Source organism: Coloeus monedula, assembly GCF_965178545.1.
Source record: "Coloeus monedula genome assembly, chromosome: 5".
In the NCBI taxonomy this organism is placed as follows: Eukaryota; Metazoa; Chordata; class Aves; order Passeriformes; family Corvidae; genus Coloeus; species Coloeus monedula.
Genome location: NC_138785.1, coordinates 16524097 through 16539678, shown reverse-complemented (window position 1 = coordinate 16539678; position 15582 = coordinate 16524097). Strand labels below are relative to the sequence as shown.

General features: G+C 39.7%; 1 protein-coding gene across 2 annotated transcripts in view; it reads right to left on the bottom strand.

Annotated features, from left to right (window-relative positions):
* The window catches only part of SLC10A7 (solute carrier family 10 member 7), a 139989-nt gene that overhangs the window by 94192 nt on the left and 30215 nt on the right, over positions 1-15582 (bottom strand). The gene's annotated exons all lie outside the window — the stretch shown is intronic.

Genomic DNA, 15582 nt, shown 5'->3' with positions numbered 1-15582 from the left:
TTAAAATAAGAAAATAAGCCATTTTGATAATGACTTTAGAAGTGTTTGTGCTTACCTAAATATCCAGGAAATATAAGGTAGCAGTATTATTTCTTAATACAAACTCATTAAATTCCAGGAAGTTAAAACTTGAGTCTTGCATAGCTTTCCCCAATTACCAAGAAAGAACAGAAACTCTTGTATGGCAGCCAGTCTGATGAAAAGCCACACAGCAAAGGTAAGAGGAAAGGGAGGAGGGAAATCTACCATTTATGTGCCGATTTAGAGTCAAATTAAACACCCTGGACATTTCCAGCCACAGATTAATAACAAGAGGCTGCTAGTGAGTTGAGCAAGTTTGAATAAAGTCCAAAATCAGGGTAGGAGCAGTAGCTGAACCTGCCTTCTGCTCCATAAGAGGATGCAATGAAAATGAATGGGTAATGAGATCCTTGGCTCTAGAGAGCTTAGCTTTCTTATTCAAGTTCATAATTAATTCAAAGCTTTGATAATTTCATTAGATTCCTCCTCTGCTGGCCCTATCAATAAAAGATGGCACTGGACCACAGCTCCTCAGTGGCCCAAATACAGAAACAAATGCAGACTGGGAAACCTTTGCTGACTTGCTTACTAACAGGGACAATGGCATATGGCACTCCATGTTGTGGAGGGAGCATCTGAATAGATACAGCTAAATAAAACATTATAGTTGACAGTTGTAAACTACAGTAACATATTTTAACACCTCTTTCTCATCAGCATTTCTTTTTTGAACATTAAAAAAAAAAAAAAAAGAGGCACAAGTCCAAACAGCTTCTCTTGCCAGAGATCATAGCTGAAAGGAAGCATGAGTAGTATCAACAATTCTTCAACAAGTGTGAATTAAATCAGGATTTTTTACTTGTATTTGAAGCTGTGCAACTGATACTTTCATGTAGCAAGGCAAAGACACATTACACGAATCCAGAGAAACCTAGAGCATGGCTACCCATCCTGATTTGGGGATCATCTAGAGATATGGCATTATTTTACTTAAAAGAGGCTGCAATTCCACTTCCAGGAGAAATTCTGTACCTGGAAAGGTATTAAGGAGAGATACTAGATGGTGATATTTTGGCCATTAACAAACTTCTTTTATTCATTCCTAATCCATCTGGAAGATTTCTGGATTTTTAAAATATTCTCAGGTATATAACAGGGACTAAGACAACAATCTTGGACAATATTTATTCTTCAATTATTTAGCCAGACATGTGCAAAAGTCATATTTCACAACCAGTTCATGGGTACACTAGTTTACAGTTTTTAAATCCCATTCTCTGGAGTGTCAGAAATTATCTATAGCAGATGATGAAACACTCATTACAGGCAAAAGAAGAGGGGAAAAAAAAAATCAGGAAGATTGCAAATTAAAGTACAATCATCCAGATTATTTGCCTCAGTGAAAGAGGACTTACATATGTCAATTACTCTACCTGCAGTTTTCTTGGTAAACATTTCCCCTGCAAAATAAACTTACAAGTAATTTCTTCTCATACTTACAAATCTGGGGCTTATATTTGTGATTCTGGTTCAGTTTAAACAAACTGGCAGTAAACTGAATCAACTGCTCCAATTTGTAATTAAACATACCTAGTAGCATAACCCTGTAGAATTTAAACACTTTCATGCTTCCAACTCCCTTCTATCAAAGGGATACATACCTCACAGGGCATTGTCAAAATTAATTCATTCCTTAAAAAGCACTCTGAAATCCTTAGAGGGATGATACAAATAAACATTAGTGCTGACACACGATACAGCCAGGCTCTTCATTTTCTATTTGAAACATTTATTAGTCACTGTTATTGCATCACTTTTTTTAGAGTTTGCTCTTTTTGTGCTGCAACAGATACCAGAATATCCGTGGTCAGCTTAAATGAAACAATAAAGCATGAAAACATTTAGATGTCTTTATCATACTCCAAGTTCAGATTTGCATGTGTTTGCAAACCATACATTGCATTTATGGTTAGCACGAGGGGAGAGCTCTCTATGCAATCCCTAGTAAAGTCCTTTCAAAAGGTAAGTGCATAGCCATGTATTGAAATGTAAGGTCAGACCACATTCAAAGGTACTAACAACTAGACAAATGTTCCAAGTTTGTATCAACTCAGAGACATGACTGAAAGTCACTGCCAAGACTCTTAACAGGGCAAGTACAGAAGAGCATGGACAGCATCACTTGAGTTAACAACTGTACATATTAGCTCTACTAAACAACCAATTCACTTATTATTAGGCAGGTACAATTTCAGTCAGCTCTATATGGCACTGGGCTCGAGGGAATGCTCTTGTGGTCTACATCTCCAGGGAGAATTCCAAATGAGAAGTGATTGGGCCACCTCTGAAGGACACCTGTTGGCAGCACTTGGCAGAAACCTTCCTCTTCTCATACCCCAGTCTAGCACAAAGCTTCAGCCCTCCATTTCTCACCTTTTATCCTGGAATAGATGTATGGAAAACACTGCTAAGATTTCTACAGTGACAGCAACAAGATCCAAGACAGTCCTCCTGGCAACAAAGGCTAGTAAAAGACAAAGCCTAGAAGAAAAAGGCAAAGCTACACTACAACCAAGGGGCTGAGCATTTCCCCCCAGGTGTGAACCAAAATGGGCAAGTACTTCTACTTGTGGCAAGTACCCACAGCATTCAAAAGCACATGTGACTGGGCAGCAGATCAAACAAGTGCGTTTAGAATTCAGAGAACACATTCTGAACTTTTTTCATTGCTTTTTTTTGGTACCACACTAAACTACCTTGGAATTTATTAGACTAGATATTGTTTTGATAATAATGGAGCCAAACTATGTTAAATAACAGGAAAAAAAATACCCTAGCCACATTTGGAACACCTAGGTCAAACACCAGCATTTTATCATTATCGGCACAATTTCAAAGAAATTGTTACACACAGCTAAACTGGGACTTCACTCCAGAGTACAGGCAAACAGCAGTGCCTCACATCTTTGTATGTGCATCATAAAAAAAAGGAAGAGATTTTCTCACCAGTGTGTGTATACTGCTTCAATACTAACACATTTGATTCTCAAGTGTCATTTGGCAGCCTTTAGGGAGACAACCTTCCTAGATGTACTTAAGCCTATGCTTACCCCCAGGCACCCCACAGCAGGGAAAGCACATGCTATGGACACCAGGGCCTGTCTGGCCCCAAGTCATCCCTGCTCTGAGAAAAGGACATTCCAGGGTCAAGGCCACAGATGCAGAGTAATGAAATCAAATAGTCAGAACATCCTGGAAGGAAGCAGCCTGGGCATCATATAGAGCTGTTCCGTGTCTGTCTGCAATTCCTTGCAGTTAAAACCTTAGCTCTAGTGGGATGTACCACACACTAGTGGGATATATAGCTCAAGCATAAGGAATAAGACTAATTATCCTGTTTAACACACAAGGCACAATGAGGAAGAAAGAAAAGCCCAGAAAAGTAGAAAAGAACTGGGGAGAGACAAGGACTCTCACAGGTCTAGTGCAGGATTATGCAGCAGACGACAGAGAACACGATATGGTAGTGTAACATTTTACAGCATCGATATTGTTATTGCAAAACTTAATACAATTATGCCTCCTATTTGACAGGAGAAGAAAGGAAAAAAAAAAAAGAGAGAGGGAGACTGAAGAAAGTGATGGTAATGGTTTGACCAAATAGGACAGAAAAGGAAATTTTATCTACCCAAAGAGATCAGTGTAGTTCGAAAAGGTGGAATAAGGCAGCACGTCAGAAGTAACTTGAATGAGTTGGCAGAGTCCCTTTAAACAACTCCTTCAATCTCCTATTTAAAAATAAAATCTCATGTGAGTGTTACCACAGCTCATGTCTTAACTGCTGGTTCTAATAACAAGATGTTACATCTCTGTAGAAAGCTATTTGCCACAGCACCGTTACTGCAAACAGAATATAAATATACCTAATAAGGTTTAATCTGTGTTGCTGTTCATAACTATTCATCTGAGTTCAGACAGGAAAAAAAAAATATATATATATATATACTCAAGTTCCTAGTTTCCAGCACTAAATTGAATCAGGTGTCCTCTTCTCTTAAGAAAATTAAGTTGCTTTTGTGCAAGAGTGTTTTAATGAGAACAGAGCCTGCCGACATTGATAAATGGGAATGACACCAGAGAGAGCATGTAAGCAGGACAATATGTGCATGTTACAGTCTTACAGGCTATTTTTCACTGACTATCCTGAATGACTTCGCTGTTTCTTAAGGGGCCTATTAATCTCAAATTTAGTTATTACACAACGTTTATTTGAACATATATTCTGTGGATGATGACAGTTAATAAAGGAAATCTTTTACAAGCTGTATTTTTACATATTGTTCCAACTGCAGCTCCCAGTCATTCTACTGTATTGATGGAATAACCTAGTTATGATGCAGGCTTAAAAAAGGCACATATATTCAGATTCCTTTCTAAGCATATGGGGAGTCTTAAATAACTGTTAAAATGCATATAAAAATCCTGCTACAGCATGGCAAAAATGAAAGAGGTAGTGTTAACTGCTCAACAAAATCTCCAGCTGCCCAGTTGCCCCCTCCAAGGCAAAGCATGTGCCTTTTTAACACTGCAGCACCATCTCTGGGAAACAAATAGGGTCTAGATTTGACTCTGATGTATGTACACTCCATACAGAATTCAACAGAAGCTGGAGTACGCATCTTACACATGAATCTGGCCCATGTGCTGTAGATGTGACAGGCCACCACAACAGTTGCATTACATTTACAACAAAACAAAAACCACACAAAATCAACAACCAACCAAACACACGAAAAATGAAAAAACACAAAAGCCCAACAAAACAAAACAGCCACAACCTCCCAGACTTAGATACCAACTAAATTTTGAGTCCTAAGAAATCTTATTAAAAAAGTGAGCTCGTGTTCAAAACGTCTCTTATAAAAATACCAAATACTTTAATTATATTAGTTGAGTAGAAATGTACATAACCTTACACTCTTGTAGGAAAAAAAAAAAATCCAGAGGCACACAAATACACACACACACACACAAACTACACCCACCAACCAAGAAACCTCCAGTACACCAACAAAAATACCCCACCACCGTATGGAAGGGATTATGTATTTATCCACTGCTATGTCCCCTGTGGTCCAACACAATTTGTTGACTGGGAAAAAGATAGCAAAGATATCACCTAATCCCCAGCCTGCCTCTAGACCTGTGCTGACAATATGAAAACATTGCTTTGTTTCAACTGTGTTCAACAACCATCAGTTCTATGGAAACTACACTGAAAAGGCACCAGAAAATGAAAACAAAATAACTAATCTGTTGTTTGTTTGCATTTCAGCAGGGGAACATCATCCAGAGAATGATGCTCTCTAAAACACCGTGCTGAGCCCTCTGTTCCAGGCTGCCAGAGGTTGCCACCACTTGAGTAGAAGTTGGTGCTGCTTCAGGCAGGCACATCATTCTGCCACAAGCAGGGCACAGAAACAAGCTGAGGCCTCTGCTGGCAGAAGAGTTATTGCCTCTTACCTCTTACTAGCAAAGTTGTTTCTGTTGAAAATCAGTCTTTCATTCCCCAATTTTTGTAGTTTCTCATAGTCATCACCACCTTTTGGTAAATAATATTTACAAATACAAAAACATCTGTTAAAAGGAAAGCTTTTTGGACACACTTATTTAGTTTAGGTGGTGCTTCCCATTGAAGGATTTCTTTGTTTCACCAATAATTTTGGCAATACCGAGGCAGATAAAGAAAACTATCCTGCTAGCTTTCCTCTTGTTAGAAATGCTAACTTGTCTCTACTGAGAGCAACTGGGATGACTCAAGGGAGTTCTGGAGTGTCAGCACGGTATTTCTCACTCAGAAGCAGGAGAAGAGAGAAACTAAAAACCAGGAAAGTATATTCATTGAAGTGTTTTTTGTTTTTTTTTTCCAGAGAGTAAAACCAGAATGTAAACATTTGTAAACAATTCAAATGGCAAACATTAATCATTTAGGTCTCAGGAACATTTATGTGTCACTCTTCAAATTTCTACCAATACTAATATATAGATTAATAACAGGAAATCCATGTTTAGCAAAGGTTGGAAAGTAACACTACTGTATGGCTGGCTCATTTTATTTGAGATTACTTGTATAACTGAGCTGAATGAAAATAAAGACTTTTGTCATCAGTATCAGAAAGATTACATGAAAGAAGACAGGAGGAAAGAACCTCTGTCAGGAGTTGGAATGTCCATTTTCACATTGAAAGAACCAAGATTTGGTCTCCTCTGAAGAGATAAGGTGCTTCATGGAACAGCGCACAGTGCCTGACTAGCCCACACCATCAGCTGCACAATGCTGTCACTTTGTTCATAATTTCTTTGCTTTATCCTAAATGGCACACATCTACCCACTCCAGATGCTCCTGTGGCTGTGTGGCAAACAAAACTCGTGTGATAGTCACAAAAAAGGCAGAAAAAAAAAAGCCTATCTAGGCCATATTCAGAAACAGAAATGTAGGCAACACACAACTTTTGCAAACCCTTGTCTATTCCTTCAGGTTGCTAAGGTTAAGGGAATCTTCCACTTTCTATCAACTGTGATCTTCTTCCTTTGGACAGAGACAGTCACCAATACTCTCATCTCGTCCTTGTGTGGCAGTCCTTGGCCAGTCATACCCCAAAGCCCAGGAGTACCCTGAAGCTGTGGTTTAATTTTCCCATCCTCCTGTCAGCTGCAGCACAAAACACAAAATCACTCTCACAAGACACACTGCCTTCCACTGTTGGGTCCCACGTCACACACCCCAACGGGGCACTGACCTGAACACCTACAGTGGACTTCTGAATACCAACATGAATAAACAGAGGCAGTTTCTCTTTTTTTCCTCCTCTACTTAAACATTGCAAATGCAAACATTAAGATGACTGCCCAGTGCCAGTGTAAACATTGGCACAAGCAGTGATTTAGAGCTGACAGGCTCATTACAACACAGGCTTTCTCATACCAAGCACACACGTGCATAAACACCATGCTCCAGCATCTGACTTACTCCTCCACAAAGTTCATGTGGCTCTGACACACCAGAAAGCTCTGAGTTCCTGGAAAGGTATCTAGCCAAACTTTCTGTATGTATTTTTCCCCAAATGGAAAGCCTATTTCCATAATTTTCCTGATTAGACAAAAACAAGGTAACTTCTCCCTTGTACCTACATACTGTAAAGTGTATGCCTTAGCTGCCATACATGTGGCCTGTGAAACATGGTTAGAGGGCAAAAAGTTAAGAATTTAACCAGTCACTGACACTGGTTAAATCAAAACTACCCACAAGCCTTATGCACATCAATCATTTCTCAGAGACTCCAGGTTTGTTACCTTAGCAGTGAAGATGCTGGGTCTCACACCAGAACAAACAGATTGCTGAACAATGATTCGATAAAAGAGGCTCAGCTGGACAGTGGTAAAGAAGTACTGCCAACTTGTTCCTCTCTTATGGTCAAACACTTCATAATTGTAAGAGAATTTCTCTCTAAAAAAAAAAAAAAAATTACTGTGGAAGGTATCCTCAAAAGGATACAGAGCAATAACAACCTCCCAAACACACTTTTATTTAAGTTCACATTTTCTGAGATCTTAAACTGTGATAAAAACACTTAAAGGTCTTGTCCCCTGATTCTCCTGGAGACACATCATCCATAACATGATTAGAGGTCTAGTTAAACAATGCATCCCACAACTCCAAAGAGTATTACTTCCCTGTTGAAGTGAAATGAAAGCACAAGGCCACTTTTTAAAAGGTGCCCTTTGCATTAACTGTAAGGCTGTGCCTGCACCAGTATTTTTCTATAAATATCCCACTGTCATATTGCTTTCTGGGCAGTCAGTAGCAGAACCAGACATTTTAACTGCTGTGCCTTCAAAACCAGCTCAGAATAGCATTGTTATAAAAGTCCCTGGCACTACTACCACTGGCAACAGCTTCACTATTAGTTGTGCAACGCCAGGAGATGGGAAATGTAACACTAGTGCAAGGAGGGCCATAGCATGGGGAGGCTGGCTGAAATAGCAGCTTTGTAAAATATAAATTAAGTGTGGCCCTCTGCACAGATCCATAAACCCTGAGCTCTGGAGCTCATGTCAGAATTTGTCATCTCATCAACAAATGTCCATATCTCAAAGAGGCACAATTTATTTTTTCTTAACCTAGCCCAAAGGTTAGGCTTTACTATAAGCCAGTATCATATGGTACTGGAAATTCCCTTCTTATGTGCCCAGCCAAAGCTCTGCACCCAGCAATATTGTGGCAGAGGTAGAGAGAGAAGAAAAAGAAAAGTTGCATACAATAAGCAAGAGGCCAACATAACAGCCACTGCATGAAGGTTAAAAAGGAAGTCTCAATGCATGCAACTTCATTCTTTGAAATGCTGCTCAGCTACTTTCATCCTCTATATATTAGCAATTCATATAACTACAACTTACACATGCACAGAGTGAGAAAGTGCCTAAATGTGCATCTTTATATATTACATATCCCCAAAATATGCCCAAGGAATTCAGCAGTGGATTAATAACAACTGAAGGTCCAAGCTACTTTTGTCTGAAAACAAATTCACTACAACATTGGTATTTACCACCACCCTTCTTCTGAACCATGCCCAAAACATCTTTAAATTCTACTCAGTTGGTTGCCCCCATTTTTCAAGCAGACTGCAGTATCCTGTAATCCAAAGGGGTAAAAGGGGCTTGTCTTCCATACAGTGCAAGGATTGATACTCAAATGCCAATCAAGTCTCAGTCAGCAACTCGGTTTCAGAACTACTTGACAAGCAGCAGGAGTACATCATGAACTACAGAAATGCTGAAACTGTTCTTAAGAATTTTCCTTCATATATGTATATATTTATTATGTAAACATATATACAAAATACATAGCAACTCATTAGCAAGTAAATTAAAGATATTTTTATTACTTCCTTGAAGTAATTTACTTGACTCTCTAATTGATCATATAGGCTACTATATAACCACTACTCTGAAGAAAAGGTAGAGAGAAAACACTAAAACCTATGGGTTTCATGTACAGAATTCTACTCGTGCTCTGTGGAGAGCAGAGGATCACCAAAAACTGTGATGGCTGTGAGTTTGTTTTACTGCAAAAAGTCACAAACTTGTCAATCATGTTGAACATGCACACAGCATTCACTGAATATCCAGAGTTGGCTGAAGACTGGAATTTCCAGCATGAGGGATATTTAAACATGTGCTTTAAACCTAAGCTCCCCTCATTTCAAGAATCCCTTCTTTTCACCCTATGTTTGAAATTTTTTTTTTCTTTTTCTTTTTCTTTTCTTTTTTTCTTTTTTTTGTTATTTTGCTGCTTTCAGCTAAATTTCTCCCACGCCTAGTGGAAGATGGCTTCTGTGACTGTTGCCACACAAAGCTCTTTGGCTGATCCACAATGCAGCACTGTTATCAAATTCTTATGATTCATCTGAGAAGACACAGCCAGGGAGATCACTTAACCATGAGAAATGGAAACTTGGAACACCTAAGTTACACTGAAAAATAGGGACTAAGTGAAAATTATTTGTTTGCAAATCTGACCAAGGTTAACGTGGCCTGAAACAAAATATTGACAAAATATTTACAAACATATCTTCCTGAAAGAAACAGGAAACATTTCTGTAAAGTCTAAATTGCATAAACAAGGAGAAGAAAAAAAAAAAAAAAGAACGGAAACATTCCCAATTTGAGATAGTTTGTAGCCCAAGTTCTATATTCCCAAAGCTGTTACTCAAGAACTATGTGCACACAGAATGTGAAAGAAAAATAAAAATGCAATTCTTGAAAAATACACTCCTTCAACAAGAAAGCAATTCTTTTACATCAATGCTCCTATTTTTCAGCATTTTGTGCTGAAAACTATCTTCTCACATTAACTGATAAGCTGTACAGACAGGTACAACACATTCTGATTTGCCCACAAAGAAATCCAAGGAGAACTCGATAAACAAATCAATAATTTTGTGTTAAGTACAAAAGCCCCAGCAGGACACAGATAATGTTACTACCTGTTCTGTGATGGTTATTCATGGGCACTCAGTGAGGCAAGGGCTACAGAAATTCTCTGTTGTGCCCAGAACATCCTGTATCTGCACTAAGTTTGCAGAAGCAATCTAGATCCAGAGTTCTTTTTCACCACACAGTACTTCAGTACCGTAAGATGCCCTATTATGCATAAGTGGGCAACACTGTGCAAGAACATTCACAACTGCCAGGTAAGAAGTGTGAGAGCTGCCACCTTTGCTGCACAGCAGGAGGTACCCATGCCAAAATAGACACATCTTCTTAAGAGCAAGGCAGAGCAGCAATACACGTGAACATAAAGATAAGAAGTAGAACTGGGATATCCAGATGCGTGAAGAGTAGAAAAAAAATCACCTTATACACTAGAAGCAATCAGAAATCACATCTTTGACAAACACCAAGTACCAGCTACATGAGCAGCACCTCATCTATCAAGGAACTTTTATCTGACACACTAGCTGCATTTTGTAAAAATAGCTTTCACTTTCAAAAGTTCAATTTCAACAACAGCAATTTCTTCAAGTAGTCTGTGATCAGCACTTTGGGATGTAAAACAGACAAATAAGGATGTTAGAAATCCCATCTGGCTGGTATTTTGAGTCACGTTTTGCCACTGATAGACATTTGATAAAAGGCAGAGAAAGACTCGGCATATCAGGTCATATCATCATAAGGAAAAAAAAAACCCAACTAAATAAACACCAAGCCCCTGCACATCTGTCTATGGAATAGATTTTCATCTCTCACATGCATTAATTCTAAAACCCAGTCACTGTTTAGTCAGTCATACTGCAGGAAAGACCTCAGAAAGGTATCTCAACATCATCACCATCTTGTTGAATCAAAGTTCAATTTGCTCTAACACCATAACAAATGTATTCCTGTAATCTGTATCTATATCCTACTCTCGAAGTATCAACAAAATTCAAAGTGATATACTTATCTACAATACATAAAAGAATCATATCACCACTATAAGCTGCAGTGTAGCAATATAGTAGGGCAAAGCATGAAACAGTAATCAAAGTCCTGAAAAATACACCATTGTCAGCACTGTACACTGGTACCAGTGTATTATAGCACCTCAGTTTCAAATAAATCAACCTAAGTGCCTGCTTTGGTAAGCACTGCGAATTCACTGTACATCAGCATTGGGGGGGGTAATGCACAAAGAAACAAATCAGGAAATGTGACTTGTAAATAACAATTCAATTAGCAGATTTATATTACTCATTTCCTAATAAACTTTCTACCCACACCTACATTCAAACCCTCCTACAGCCTTCCCCCCTTCATTTACATATCTGTGCAGGCCTGCTCTTTTTTCTTGCGAGCCCCTTTGCCCTTTCAATCATGAAGTATATTACTCCACTGTCAGAGCAAAGCAGTTCCTAACAACAGGGAGCCCAGCTGGGATAGGAAGAGGGCAGCAGGCTCAGGCATTAACATAATAATCCAACTGTGTTCCCCCAGGCCCTTAGGGCACACAGCACATTAGGCAGCCCTCCTGTGCCGCCCGGGCGGAGGCTGCCGGATCACCTGCCCATCAACCTGTGGCAGTCGCCCCCACCTCGGCCGATCCAGCTCCTGCCAAGCCCCCATCCCAATTACCTTCCCACAAAAGACACATGTCCATTTTCCATGCCTGCTCAACGTGACTGCTGCACACCCTTATTTACTCCATTCGAATGCACCTTGCCGTGCCATTTCCAGCAGACTCACTCCCTGCCTTTAGACTTCTGGAAGCTCTAGGGACTGGAACAGGACCTACTGCTGCTGCCAGCAGGATCCAGACCTTGAAACAAGAATTCACATACAAAGCACTGCTCTCTAGATGCAACTTTCAGCCCTACCTATCCTCTGGATTTTTCCCTGAAAGAAAGAGCAGGAAGAACCAAAGAGGCAGACACCCGCCTTTGCTATTTCTGTGCCATGCCATCCAAGGCAACCAGTTTCAGGTGGGCTCGCTTATTCTTGCTGGGGCTTGGAATGCTGGAGGATTTTCAGCAGTAAAGTTATTTCACAACCTTTGGTACAAGGCCTGCCACTTCACAGGACACAGCTAGTGAGTAAGGAACAGAGCCCATGACAAGATTTCAAGGTACAAACACACATATTAGATATTTCCAAGAATCACTATAATGCTGATTTCAGATACAAGACCTATGAAACCAGCCATTTTAAAGAAGGCTTAGAACTGTACTACTCTTTCCAACTAACATTTCTTAACACCTAAAAAATATTCCCACAGTTCAAATGCTTTGGTTAGCAAGCTACAACTCAGAATATTAATTTGTATGTACCCTCTATTAAGTTCTTTAAAAAAATATACACTTATTATGCAGTGTATTTCAATGCAATTCTGTAACAAACCCTTTATTTACAGTTTATATGCTGCTTGTACAAAGTACTTAACAAAAAGAAAAATAAACACACTTGCCAGTAAAAAACCAGTATTTTCCTCATATTATACAAGACAATCTCAGACACTACTAGAGAAAAGCTTTTGGTTCTAATATAACTTTTATTCTCATTAAAAAATACATATTCTCAAATTACCCTTAACAATGAAAGGCACAACAGAAATGTAATACAGTCTTGTTAAAATAACGTTTTGCAGACTGTGCAAAGCCCAATTTACTTGATCACTTGTGAAGCAAAATTTCCCTAACCTCATTAATTTTCATTAATCTAGCCCCCTCAAAGAAGGAAATATTCAGAAGCAAATGTGCATTTTATTTTAAGTGCTTGGTTGTTATATTATCAATACAAAGAAGCGTTAAGCATAGTAATCCATGTCGCAGTAGCCTGTCAGAGAAAGACCATGGAAAACAACATTAGCTATATAATTTAAATATTTTAGAAAGCAATCCTTAGGCAAGCTCTGCCTATTACTACTCCTCGAATACATAACAGTAACAAAAAGTATACATTATGAAAACCATGTCACATTTTAAAAACATTTGCTTACAAGCAATTAATTTTCCCAACAAAGACATTCTTTTCTGCCATCACAGTCATAACTTGTTACCAGCACGGCCCTCTGAGCTGGGAAGGGGGCACAGTTAAAACAGCCCTTTGCCTTGAATTTATGCTGGGTCACAGGGTCACCAATAAAACACCAGGATAACCTAGGGGTTTGTTAAGTACTTTATATAGTCAGGAGACTTCTTATACAGCCACAAGCTCATATATTACTATGACTTGATTTAGATTTTTAGGATCTGCAATTTAAAGAGGAAGAGCTTTGTCAACCAGCTTCTGATCCTTCTGTCATCTCTTCTGCCACACAAACCAATTCCCAACATTGTTGGCATAAAACTGAACAGCACTTGGAACATTAACTACAGCTTTTCTCCTTCAACACCTCTAATCATAGACAACTTGGTCATCCAAAAACCACGAAAAGAAGCTGACATTTTTAATTACAAGAGATCATAAGAACACTCATAGCTTTCTGGAGTTTGTTCTAATTAATTTCCTTTCTTTTGCACATTAGAAATCAAAAGCTCCACAAACTAAAGTAACAGTAAGTTCTTGACATGCTGGAAAACCAGATATTCTACAGCAAGAATTCTCTGCCAAGAATTTGAATATAATCAAGTCACCAGGCAGCTTTTGTTGTTGGTGGCAAACCCTTCATGATTACACACGTGTTGCCATGTGCAAACACATTGCAAAAAGCTGCCATGTTAGTTATATTCCTCGTTTTTCCTATGAATTCCAGTGTTGTAAATGGAACATGAGACTGGAAATAAACTTGTGAATGGAAACAAAGATTTTCCTGTTTATCTCATTACATGATCTTTAGATCACATCCATGCCTCGGTTATGTCAATGTGAGATTTTTTATTTGATTTTACACAGCCCAAGGTCGTAATGGCTCAGGTAAGTAAAAAGGTAAGCTGTGGTTTAAGTTTCTCATACAGCTTGGGTTGTGATGGGCTGTTTAAAACAGTAAACAACCCTGAAACCACTAAATGTAACAATTGCAGTAGGGAGCAAAATATATACAGATACATTTCATTCGACATCACTACAAAACACCCACATACTTCCTTGAAGTAACAAACTACTAGGTCCATGAGGACGTTGCATTTTAATTTCCTGCATAACTTGCCCTTCAATTCAACCAGAATTTTCTTTTCTTTTACAACAGTCACTCTTCCTGACTGCTTCTAGAGCCCTTCCTATTTCATAGTTCCTATGGATTTATTCTTAAATACCAGACAGGAGCACATTAGTGACACAGACAACTGTTTTCATCCCTACATAGCTGTGCCAGCAGGGCATCCCTGTCGTCCCTCGATGCCCCATAGCCCTAACTAGAGAACACTGTTCCCACAGATTTCTAGGGGGTTGTGTCTTTACTTCCTGTATTTTTTGCTTCACAAAAGTTATTTCAAATTCATAAAGACTCTCTGGTAATAGAAACACCCAGAATGAAGCAGTATTCATTAATATGCAATATAACACCTTCATGTACTCAGATTTATTCAGCTTGTTGTGGTGGGTTGACCTCAGCTGGATGCCAGAGTCCCACCAAAGCCACTTTATCACTCTGCTCCTCAGCAGGACAGGGGAGAGAAAAATATAACACAACACTGGTGGATTGATATCAGGACGGGGGAGATCACTCACCCATTTACTGTCCCAGGCAAAACAGACATGACTTTGGGGAAAAAAAAAAATTATTACCAATCAAATCAGAGCAAGATAACGAGAAATAAAATCAAATTTTAAAAACACCTTCCCCTCACCCCTTCCTTCTTTCCAGCCTTAACGTTACTCCCAAATTCTCTACCTTGTTCCCACCAAAGATGCAGGGTGATAAGAAACAGGGCTTAGAGTCAGTTCATCACAAGCTGCCTCTGCCTCCTGACACTCTTCCCGTGCTTTGGCATGGGGTTCCTCCCACAGAAGACCATCTTCCATGAACTTATCCAACATGAGTCCTTCTCACAGGCTGCAGTTCTTCACAAACTGCTCCAGCATGGGTCCCTTTCCATGGGTGCAGTCCTTCAGGAACAGGCTGCTCCAGCACGGGTCCCTCATGAGGTCACAAGTCCTGCCAGCAAACCCGCTCCAGCATGGGCTCTATGCTCCATGGATCTGAAAGTCTTGCCAGGAGCCTGCTCCAGTGCAGGCTTCCCCCAGAATCACATCCTCCTTCAGGCATCCACCTGCTCCAGTGTGGGCTTCTCCAGGGGCTGCAGGTGCTCTGCTCTACCATGGTCCTCCCTGGGCTGCAGGGGCACAGCTGCATCACCATGGTCTGCCCCATGGGCTGCAGGGGAATCTCTGCTCCAGCACCTGGAGCACCTCCTGCCCCTCCTTCAGCACTGGCCTGGGTGTCTGCAGGACTGCTCCTCTCACACATTCTCACTCCTCTCTTCTGGCTGCTGTTGTGCAGCAACTTTTCCCCCTTTTTAAATACATTATCCCAGAGGCTCTACCACCACTGCTGATGGGCTTGGGCTTGGCCAGCAGCACTG